The 12,389-nt window shown below is 42.8% G+C and overlaps 1 long non-coding RNA gene across 1 annotated transcript; it reads left to right on the forward strand.

Moving 5' to 3' along the window:
- The first annotated feature begins 685 nt into the window (after window positions 1-685).
- On the forward strand, window positions 686-6,375 carry LOC136022334 (uncharacterized). Its single transcript, XR_010616133.1, has 3 exons — window positions 686-873; window positions 1,848-3,428; window positions 5,461-6,375. It is a non-coding gene; the product is annotated as an uncharacterized LOC136022334 (long non-coding RNA).
- The last annotated feature ends 6,014 nt before the right edge of the window (window positions 6,376-12,389 follow it).

The raw sequence follows: 12,389 nt of genomic DNA on the forward strand, positions 1-12,389 counted from the left end.
CTAGGAAATGAAGTAAGAGAGGGATAGGGTTTTTCCATGCTGTTTGAATAAGCCCCTACTAAAATAATATTGTAGAGAGTGGTGCTTCCATCGCAAAAAGCATTCATGGGAGCATCAAAAAGTAATACCAGGGGGGTTAGGGGAAAACGAGGGGTTCCCTGCTACAAGATAATGGTACTGGTAAAATGAGATAAAGAATACCATGAGATAAAGAAGAAGGTTCCTGCTTCCTATGAGGGCATGTAACCAAAGGTAGTAATTGAGCAGTGAAACTTGACGTGTTCCACATGCTCGCTGCTTTTCTTCTGCATGAGGCAGAGACCAGCTACTGGAAGCTCAGGTTTTCTCCATTTTGGCCCCAAGGTTCATCTAACTCGCTGGTTTTCCTTTTCTCTTACAGGCTGACTTTGTAATCAGAAAAAGCTTCCTTTCTCCTTGCCCCACCTTTCCTTTAAACTTAATAAAACTGATAGTTAAAGCAGCTTTTCTACCCAGTGCCTGTGTGTTCAGTTTGAAAGGCCTCTTCTCCAACCTAAACCCCAATCCAAGCCACTCAGATGAGGCATGTGAGAGTATTTAGCTTATTTGTGACTCAGTGATTGAAAATGCTTAAAGCTGATCATTTGCAGCTGATTATCCATGATCTAACTAGCTGGCTACCCCAAAGTCTAGGTCTGCAAATGAGTCTGATGGGTTTTTTTTTTCTACCAGTGCTCTGGGTAGCTTTATGTTAGCCGCAAATTTGCTGGGTTTTAAGCATCTTGCAAAGCCGTGCCTTCAATTTAGTTGGCGATATGAGCTCTGCTCTCTGAGAGCTCTTAATGCAGCCCTGCTTTCCACAGAGGGGATCAGGAGAGTCAGGGACAGAGAAAGGTAGTGTGATGGGGATATATTATGGAGATGGTGAGTCTGCAGGGAGCTGGCTTCACAGAAGCAATTAGGATCCTACGTGTCATCAACTTCATTACACACATAGACTTGTGCCTGCTGTAAATATCTGGGAGAATGTTCCATATTTATGTGTTTATGAATGGATTTTGTGTGTGGTTATTTTATGTTCATATGTCAGACTGCATAGAATGAAGAGGTAGGTGAATGCATGTTTTGTATGATTGCAAAGACTGGAAACACATCTGTAGCCACATATATGCATAGCTACATGCAGCCCTAATAGGATGACTATAAATCCTTCAAACCTTTGCCTTTTGCAGGGCTGCAATGAAGATCTATTGTGCTGAATGCCTGTAGCTGGAAGTGTGTTTCTGTACTGCATATTAATCACCAAGGAGGTGTAAAGACCTGAATGCCAATAGGCACATGTGTTGTTTGGTGTGTATTTGTATAGAAACACCACTTGTTTCTTTATGGAAACTGTACCTTAGTCTTGCAAAATAGGAAACAGGACAACTGTGGAGACAGCATGTGTAGGAATGAGCCATAAGGATGGATCCTACTCAAAGCCTCCAAAAAGAGAGTTTAGCCCCCCACAGCAGGGTGTGGAGGAGCTGGCACAACAGAGGTGACAGACCTGTACCACTTGAGTCTCTGTTTCTTTCAGACGCTTGTATTTTCAGGTGTTATAGCACTCAGGTATGAATCTGCCCCTGGGATCGTGATGCTTTTCCAGTGCACATAAGTACTACACCTATAAGCATGGATTATTGTGACTCTTTCAAGTATGCAGGGGAATTTCAGACACAGGTCTTTTGGGAAGCCAGAAACATACGGTGATCATATCACTGGTGATCTTCTAGAGTGAACCTGTACCTTCTGGGCAATGTAATGTTGTTGTACAATTTTCTCTGTGTGGTACACACTGAAAAGTCAAAAATCTGTTTATCATGCAGGTGTACACTTGAGGTACTGGGAATACGGATCATTCCGCAATCATATCTGGGTATTTCTGTGCCTTCAGCTGATCGAATACACAGGAGCCTGCGGTCCAATTCAGAGAAGAGCAATATTCCCTCTCTCAATCCAGATTGGCAGTGCTAAGAAAACGCTGGAGAATCCAGAGCCCACAGTTCTCCTGTGTCTGCAGCTGATGAGAGCAGATATCACTAAGATGACATCCGCATCACAAACAATTCCTCTGGTCCCGCATAAATCATTGGTCAGAGGAGGGACTTTGACTAATTACTCTCAGCATGCTGGCATGCTTTCAGCTGAGCCAGATACATGAGCCAAGCAGGATTTATCAGGTATGAACACTTTGTACCATATTACAACACCCAGTCACTTGTGATTGGATTTGGGAGTAAACTAAGGCCCAGATAATAGTCTGTGTGGATGGCAAACACACTGAACAATAAAGGGTGAAAATCACCTTCATGTTGTAATTCCCAGCACTGCCCTTCATCTGTCCCCTCCCTCTCCCAAGCACCTTCTCCCTCTCTATTTTACTCCACCTCTCCGTTGATGGATTAGGAGGACAATGAATAATGTGCAGCAATGAGCAGAGCAAACAAGACTTCACAATGGAGTGGTGCTGCTTTGCATTACCAAGAGACTTACTCAAACACAGTCCAGATTTACTCATCAGTTACATGGCTCTGGAATGCCCATTGCAGATATGCTGTTTGGAAGCATTGTTATCACCTGGACATATAATGGGGAAAATGGCTGGGAATCTGAGAAATATTCTTACAACATTCATTCATCAAGAATTAAGGGCACAGATTTCCCTATTTGATTCATGCTCTCTTTTGTGCAAGCCCTGACTGAACTGTGAAGCGCCAGTGAATTGGCCTCAGATCCACAAAGTGCCACCTGAGCCACCTCTGACACCTAAATCTTGGCTATCTGATAGATCACTTTTTGCCCATTCTTTGTCTTTGTTTCATGTCAATCTGCTTCAGGTCTGATTCTGGACCTGTTCCGGGTTCAGGAAGCTCCCAAGGGCTGTCACTTAGGGCACATCCTTAACCTGATCCTCAGACAGAGGATGCAGCACCTTTTCTGCACAAGGTCTCCCTGGGATGCAGTTGATATAATGCAAGAAGAATGTGCACCCCTTTTGTCAAACTAAGAAAATAGCTTAGCTGCTTTGGCAAAAGGGGGAAAACTGACTGGAAGAGTCCACATAAATATGAGGCTACTGGTAAACCCAGGACAGTGAGCCTTAAGTCTGTGGATGGGCTATTCCTTCCCTGCCACTATGGAAGACAGATTGAAGCATCTTCAGGACAGCCAAGCTTGCCCACAGCCTCTAAAGCAAAGGTGTATTTGGCTGATGCACAGACTAGTGGCATTTTTATTCTTGTTTTCCTTTAACAGGCATGTCTTTTATCATTCCCAGCTCATTACCTGTGACGTGGTGAATGAGGAAACTGAGAGGACAAAACATATGCACCTAGATGTATGTGAGAGATGGGACTGCCAGGCAAAGGGCCTAGCAAGAAGTATTTTGCCTGCTACAGTAGACAGAGGTATAAATAGGGTGCATTTTTAGGCAAACATAAAATGCTCTACCAGATCTTGGGATAGACACAGTCAGAGATGTCTAGAGAAGCATAATGAAGCCATTTGCTGAACAGTATTAAAGAGAGTGTGAAAATACATTTCAGAGTACTCAGTCAGTGGATCTCTGCCCAGACAATAGTCTACACAGGGGTCTTTGGTAGCTGTCTGGGGAAATCAAAGTGCTCACTGGCACCATGCACTGCTGCTTTGGCAGCCCATCAGTACGTGCAGCTGCCTGTTTTACCTCAGGTATGATTGCTGTCCAGTGGTGGGCGAAATGATCTTGCTGTGAGCTGTGGCTGCCTTTCAGCTCTGGGCACAGGTATAAATGTCTCTATAGATCTAAGCAGGATGTTAGTGAAATGCTTGCATCCCTCCCTGCCAACTACCTGTGCACTGTGCCCACCTCTCCCCCCTGTGCCTGTCCTGTCAGGCAAGGAAGATGCGGAGGGGCATTTCCAGAGAACAGGCTAAAGCTTGCACTTCTCTGCAATTAATGGTTTTGTTTTACTGCTGAAGAGCTGGGCATCCCTTTTCAAAGTGTGGACCCTTTTCTCCATTTGCCTTGCCTTCCCTTCTTTTCCCTTCCCTTTTCTCTTCCCTTCCTTCCACCACCCCTTTTTCCTTTCCCCCTTCCTATTTTCCCCTTTCCCCCTCCCACTTGCCTTTTCCTCTTCCTTTTCCCTTCCGCTTTCCCTTTACTCTCCCTCTCCTTCCCCCAGGCATTCCGTAGGTGCAGGCAATTCAATCACAGTTCAGTTGTGAGACAAGGACATGCAATAAAGAGAATAAACAGCCGCCTATGAGTGCAGCTGAAGGAAGACTAGACATGAACTCAACCCTGTTATTTGCTTTCCTTTGTGGTTTTTTCCACCTGGATACAGAGGAATGTGTGCCAACAAAGCTGATGGGAAAGCAGACAAGTGGGTTTACAATAAGCCACTTTTCCAATACTCCTCAGAAAGTTTCAGGTTTGTGGTGGAGACACACTGGTGCTTTTGGAGGTAGCTGAGCTGAGGAAAGAGCATTTGGTTGGGTGCTGAGGATGCTGATGTGTGGGAAGCTGCTGCTAGCACACAAGTATCCAGAAAGACATTGGTTTCCACATAGACTTGAATATCTTCTAGCAGAAGGTGCTGTGCAGTTGCACTGGTTAATCCATGTTGATTAAATTGTGATCAACTTACATTTCCTTTTGGAAAGGTCTGGGTTTGGATCTTCACCTTTTGGGTTTTTTTTAGAATAGTAAAATGCAGCTTCTGCAAAACAAGACATGCCCATGTGAAAATGTTGACCTCAGTTTTTGTAATAGGGGAAGGGGAACTGCAACAGTTTGATTTGCTGTTTTGAAAGCAGCGTATTTCATTTGGCTCAAACTGACTAACGTTTCTTTAATCTTTGATCTATTACACTTCTGGATCTGGTTCTACGTTAAGCTGCGTATTTCCTCTGAAGGTGTCCCATGGAATTGTGGCTGAGACATCTCCTCTACCCCACGGCACTGACCTTGCTGGCTAAAGCAGTTTCCCAATGCAGGGTGGTCTCTCCTTGGGGGGAGGTGGGTGATGCACCTTCCTGGTGCCTCATGCCTGCAGGTGTATCCTGTGCTCTTTGCAGCTTGCCAAAACATTGCCCCATCTCTGGTCTATGTGCTGTTCAAGACCATGTTCACATTTGATTCATGGAAAAGCACTAAAGCTTAAATAAAGCTGCAAACTTAGCTTTAAAACTTAGCTTCTAACTCATGTTAAAGTTTGGCCAGTACAGGTGGCTGGGTAACTTCTCCTATTGCAAGCTCTGTAGCAAACTGAAATGCAAACCAGGAGCATTCTATGGTTGCTAGTGCCTTCAACACCCAGACCTGCACTTGAAGAAGCATCTGACTTTCTCTTTTTAATCAATCTTAAGACTACATTGGTGGTTGAGGCTTTTCCAAAGGATAGAACCAGGCCACCACTGGCTTCATTCACACTGATGTGTTTTCATCCTGTTTCCCAGAATTACCCTGGCTGCAGCCACAAAAGTGTCCCCTGGCATTTTCAAAGATGGTGAGTGGCAGACCTGCATGTAAATCCAGACCTTGGTCCTCTGCAGAATGACCTTCAAATGGCAAAATAATGTGCCATAGCTACTACATTGTTTGTGGAAAGACATTGATAAGACTGCGTCAAGGACAGTGGTAATTACTGTTAGTCTCTCTGGTATCACTGCTTGCTTCTTTATATATCACAGTAACAAGATATGATGGGGATTGCACCTAAATCAAGTTCTCCCTTCCAAGTGTCCTACTGGCTGCTCTGGCCACTAGGAAACACAAGGAGTGCATGTTTTAGTGGGAAACAAACCACCTAAGCAACAAAGTGATCCCGGATGGGCTGTAAACCAAGTACATTATTACCGTGAATAAATGAATAGGAAGTGTGTGGCTTTGGCAAATGTATTTTCTGTGGCTTAAGCCTTCAATCGACGCAACATTCACTCAACAGCTGGCAAAAGAGGAAAGAAAATCCACTCTTTTGTGATAGATCGAAGATATCATAACAAAGATGATGCCAGAATCTGCTCTTTGCTATGCAGAAACGAGTACAAATAATCCTCATGTTAGTTTGGTCACCTAGATCCCATACCCATGTAAATGAGAAGAAAGCATGTGGCTGCTGAATTCTCTGTTAGCCTTATATCCCCATGGAGATCTCCCTTCTTTGCCATTCTGTTCTCCATGCCTTTCCTCAGCAGAATGGCCTCTTGAACTAATTCACTTTATGTGCTGCAATGATTGCACCTGGCATCCTCTCCCATATCTTCACTTGGGCTTTCCTTTAATTCTTCCTTCTCTTCTGCTTTGTCAGAAGATGTTCTCCATGGTATTAAGGCTGGATTTACTTCTGAGAAGGGAAAAATACAAAGTCATAAAACCCCTTTAAAGTTCTAATTAGACTTGAGTAATGTATGTAGACAAAGGCAGCCTTACCTATACCAGTAAATGGAGGATCTGGGAGTCTGCCTGCCTTTTGCCTTATCACTCAGTGGAGAACTGATGTATTTCATTATGATCAGGGACAAAGTAAGCAACGAGCACAGTGCTGCGGGCATGGTGAGGATGAATAGAGGATTTGGGGGTCAGCCAGTCCTCATGGCTTATTGTGCCTCAGGGCTTTTTCCTTTGACTTCAGATGAGCCACTTAAATTTCTCTGCCTCTGCTTCTTTGCATGTGACAGGCAAGAAAAATGCCTATGTGCTTTGTGTGGTAAATGATATGAAGTGTTTGAAATGGTGGCAAGGTTTATTAGAAACCATGTGCTGGAGAACAGATAAAGGATATAAGACGAATACAAGGAGGAAGAACAGAGGCAGCTCAGGTGGTCTCAGATGAAAAGATCCTTTTCTTTCCCAAAGAATTCCCATGAAAGCTCATGCAAGAACCTCTAAATTAGGAAAAGAAGCATTCGCTTTAGCTTTCAGGTCAAGGATTAAAATATAGGAAGATTAAAGTTAAGAATTGTATTCTGTGCCTCAGTTTCCCCTCTCTCTAATGGCAACTACAAGTAATACTGCTTCTTCACTGTGTCCCTTTTGGTTTTCAAGGCCTGTCTTCCTTTCTTATATAGACCAAGACTAATGGCTTGATTGAACTCTGAAGCTTTGAAAAGTAAATGCTTTACCATTTAGTAAGTTGTTTTCTTCACCAATAAACAACTTTATCTGGTAATAGAAGAAAGTAGACAAGAACATATCTGAAAGAAAGGGTGTTAATAGGTTAAAATGAATCCTCCCACCTTTCCCGAAGTGAATGCACATTTATCTGAATAGCTTGATTGCAGTTGGTTATGTAAATGAATTGTTAATATCTACACATGCTTTATTCTGTTACAATGAAGTCACAAATCAAATTAGGACAAAGATTTCTCTTTAATTTCTGTGCTTTTCTTCTCCTTTTTTTCAATTACTGCACTTTATGTAATTTTTCATCTCTATCTGACAGCTTATTAACAGGCTTGAAGCTCACAAATTAGCATTTCTTAAAGCCCACAATGAGAAGGAATGCAAACAATTCATCAATACATATATTTCCTCCCTACTTTAATGATCTAGTGACAGATACTTAAACCTTAACCTCAGCCTCTTTCCAGTCAACCTTTGGGCAAATCCATCTCTTTTCTTTACGAAATAAAGTGCTAACAAAGTCACACATGGAGGGGGCAAAGTCATTACCTCAGCTGGGTTCTGTCAGCTTAAAGCAGATGTAGACATTTAAATAGATGGTGGAGAGGACTGGGGAGCACAGCTTCTGAGGACACCATGGGTGTCCCTACTCCCAACCTGCCTGTCTGTATACACCAAAAGGTAAAGCAAATGATAAGAAATAAAAGCCTTTTGTTTGCAACAGATATTACCCACGCTTTCCAAAGACCAGAGCAATCCAAGAGAGTTTAAATGGGGAGATGTTGTGTGACTTCAATGTACCCTATGGAATGGGTAACGATAATTTAGATGTAGAAGGCATGCTGAGAAATACAATTTCCATTGCAGCAAATCGGGGGGTGGGGGGGAAGAAGGAAGAAATCAGTGTGATGCTATTTGTTCCCTAACTGCAGAAAGGCTTTCACAGGGGATGGCATCAATTGCTTGTGCAGTGATCTTGTGTGCTTTTAAAATGAGAACCTGCTCCCTTTATGGAATGGGATGTTGCAGCTGGACAAAGGATCTCTGCAGATTAGATCAGACTTCATTCTAACTCCAAGTCTTTTAGTTTCTTGCTGATAAATTCTTCTTCCAACACGGCTCACTTTTTTCCTATTCTCTCACTATCCCTATGGGCATTTTCATTTGGATTTCTGTGGAATGCATTTTGGAAATCCAGCTGATTCTTTAGTCAGGTGAAATCAAGCATGCAAGAGAACTTGAGAAATGACTGGAATAAGAAAACTCAAGGTTGATTATTTGTGACTATGTCCCAAAGTCTGGCTGTTATTCTACCTGCTTTGAAATATCTCGAAAGCAAGATGCTCTGCCCTTTGTAAGGATGGTTTATAATCACTTTACTACTATAATCACGTTTTTCTTCTCTACAATGAGAACAGCTATGAAGAAAAGGCGAATGGGGGCATTTTGATCCAATTCAGACAGCTTAAATGCCCTCCAAGACCCAGTGTGTTGTGACATCTATGGACTGGCTTGTAGCTCTCAAAGTGAGCAGCCAAAGCAACCCTTTCCATCTGGAGTATGGGACAGGGACTGAATAACCCAGTAGAGCAGGAAGGGTTTCTGGAAGGATCCCAGCTGTTGTGCTTCATTATTAAAGCTGCTTGAGAGCTGAGAAGATTCTCTTGCGGTGGAGGTTCTCTCCCATTTATCTACCCTAATTATTCTCACATTTTTTTCTTGGAAGCCCATGACAGCAGTTTCTGAGAGGCAAATAACTAGACCAAATAGGTGAGAATCCAGCTATTCTGTTCTTGTTCATCAGTTGCTTCCCTCAGTAATAGGCTGCCCTTCCTAGCTACCACACCAGAATTAGTTCTCTGTAACTCTACATGTCCTTTTCCTGAAGGAGCTTAAATGATGTTTGCTCATTTCCATGGTAAATTAGCATTATTTGGGTACAGAGAGTATTTTACTGGGAACTGCTTGAATTACCATCTATTTGTAATTGTCTGTCAAATGTCACTCTAAGTGAGACCTACCCAGCTGTGTGTCTCATATCAAGTTGACAAGTTTCTTTGCAGGGCATAAAGGACAGAGATCCTGTGTCTTTCGGTGTGTCTTCATGGGAGGACTGGATCTTCTCAATAATGCAATGTTAATAACAGACTAATACGCAACCGTGCCTGCAGAAAAACTCTTACTGACAAGTCCCTGCATGTGTGCATGGCCGGAAGACCAGTGGCCATGCATGAGCAGCAGAGCACTCATCTTGTCATGTTTTGTTGTTGTCTTGTTTGCATGCTGCTTGAACAAGAGCTTTGGGGATGTTTAATGGTTGGTTCCTCTCTGAAAACAACACAGGGGAAAAGGGACATCTCCCTCTTTCAGCAGAGAGGTTTTTACTTCGCTTACTGCATTTCTACCTTGAACTTTGCACTCATGTCTACTTGGTGGCTGAAAGAAAGCAAATCTGTGCTCATGACTACCTTTGCACAGCATCCACTTTGTATGCACGGATAGGATTTTTTAGGATTACAGGATCAGTTGTGTTCCTTGTGTCCAGTTTAGAGAGACAAAAGAGAATGTGGGTTGTGGTGGGAGGAATCTTTGGAGAGCGGTCCCTGTTTGGCTCACCTTGTTGTTTTGTACTGCTGCAGGATCCTGGAACAATTGGCACAATTAGACATGCAGAACTATTTGAGCAGCAATACATAGTCACAATGGAGCAATTAAGACAATTACTGTATGTTTTATGTAACAGGACAAATGGATCTCACTATTAAAGTCTTTGAAAGTCTCCTATAAAAGCTGTAATAATGCATTAATATATTAATCCTCTTAATCCTGTCAAACTACCCAAGTATTTTTGCGAAGGGGTTGACAGGAGATCTCAATACTAAAAGAAATAGCAGCAACCACTTGCTAGAGTTGCTTTTTTAACCATTTCCTTATGTGAGGTGTTGCAAATGGCTTTGGTTTAGTGAATGAAGGGAAGGAGTAGAGAAAATTTGGAAAGCCTCTCTTCACCTCTGACTTAGAACAGGTTCCCTGGCTCGTGGACACTGCCATTCCTATTGCATTCAGTAAAAATACAATAGGTTCTCCTGAGCCACAAAGTAGAAAGGAGAGGACTGTGGCCAGCAGTAAACTAGTGGGATTTGGTGGTGCAGAATCCACCCAACCAAGGAGCAATCCCAGCTACTGCTTCCCCCTGCAGCCTGGACCTCTTATCACAGATGGAACTTGCATCAGATACTTTGGAGACCTGAACTGAGACTGAACTTGGAGAGCCAAAGAAGAAGCAAATATAGAATTTAACATAAATTGAAAAATTGTTTTATGAAATAAAGGTGCAGGTAGCACAGTTGCAGCATCATGGAGGGAGGAGGGAAGAAACAAAAGAAAACTGTGTTTCTATCTGCCCATGCTTAGATTACATCCCAAAAGACTTCTGATTCTCCATTATCCAGCTGGCAAGCCATTTGCAATACCAACTTAATCATGGGCCTGTGTCTCCTGCTCTTAGGCAAAGCCCATATTGTCAGATTGCCATCAGGTGAGAGGATGTTGATTTGGATATACGAGTTTTGTGTGTGGCTGGTGTTTTGCTTTCTAAATCCTGCCTGATAAACTATTCCAGCTGCATCTCTCCCCACATGGATATCTTTAGTTCCCATCATAACTTCAAGTCAGTGTTAACCCTCCACCCACCACACTACAGACAGCCTCAATGCTTTAGTAACTCCTTAACAAGTTGTTAACCTATTGTAAGATAGCAGAATCTTTTCTGCATGGCACAGCAATGCTGAAATCTCAGTGTGAAGCCTTTTTCACAGAGCCAACCCTGCATTTCATAGCAACCCAAAATTGCCATTCTCATTTCTACAATAATATCTGTCTCAGTGATACAAGTAGCTCATTAATAGGTCTTAATTGAGATGAGACTCAATGGTTTAGCAGCCACTTCAGAAGATAATGGGTGTGAGGTGAGTGACCCCTGTTCAGTCTTGTACAGTATTATAGTACCTGGATTTTCAGAACAGCCTAGGGAAATTAGGCACAGAATAGCTATTGCATTTCATTGAGGGTGGGCTACCTAGTCTGGCTTAGAAAAATAAAACTCTCAACTTTAATCTTCCTATATTTTAGATCTTGATCTGAAAGCCCAAGCTAATCCTTCTTCTCCTAATTTAGAGGTTCATAGATCCCTTAAGGTCTGTGAATTATGTAGATCTTAGTTCAGTCGGGGCTAGTTAAGTAAAGTACTGTCTGAAAGCCCAGGACATGTATAAGCAAAGGCTCTGCTTCCTATAGTATCTCAAAACTACAGGGCAAAATAAAAAGGTTTTGAACCCTCTCTATGGCAGATCCTATAGTTAACGAGTGCCCCTCTATTTTAAGAGATATCCTTGTGGTAAATGCTGCCCTATCCTCACCTGCACTGATTTATGTTGATTTACAACAGGTGAGTATGTGTCTCTCTATGCCTAAAGGTTTCAGAGACTTTCACAAAGCAGTGAGAGAATGAGAAGAGAGGGGTTATGCTCTTTTGTCTGTTAATGGTTTTTGAAGGGAAGTTTTCTCAACGAAGCACCAACATTTATGCTCCAGGATGGTGTGAAATGGTTTCTAGAGAAATACAAAGAAAGCTGAGGGTGCGGTGCTGTGGGGGAGCGCAGAGTCTGTCCAAGGAAGAGGATGCTGGAAAACCTGCTGAAACCAGGCCATCAGCAAAGGCAAGTGCTGCTTAAGTTCTTGTAATAAATTGGGAGTTGGCTGTTTGAAGGATAAAGGCATTGGGGTTTTTAGGCTCTCTTTACATTAGTCATGCAAAGGAGACTGCCATACAAGGCCAGTGTTGGAGAGGGCTAGGGCAGGAAAAGGGACTTGGCAGCCTGATGTCCCCAGCACGATGACCTTCTTCAGCAAGAGAATAGCAACTGACAGCCATCTATCTACCCATGAATGGGTAATTAAGGTAAAAACTCATCTAGCAATACAGTTGCGTTTTGGTCTCTGAATAGCAGCCCGTGTTCAATCCAGATGATGATTCAGCCAGGACACCTTAGGGGTTGTCAAACTGGGGCTGGTGAGTCAGCGTTAACAAATATCTCCCTGTCGGGAGTAGGTTGTAACACCCAGACCAACCTTTGGCATGCACCAAAACTGGGTTTATGCATTTTAATTTAAGTAACACACTGTGGGAGGGCAGGTGACCTCAACTCCTCATTCTGGGAGCAGAATATGTGTACTAAAATTAAGGTTATCGATTGCAGTGATT

Source organism: Lathamus discolor, chromosome 15 (assembly GCF_037157495.1).
Source record: "Lathamus discolor isolate bLatDis1 chromosome 15, bLatDis1.hap1, whole genome shotgun sequence".
Classification (NCBI taxonomy): Eukaryota; Metazoa; Chordata; class Aves; order Psittaciformes; family Psittacidae; genus Lathamus; species Lathamus discolor.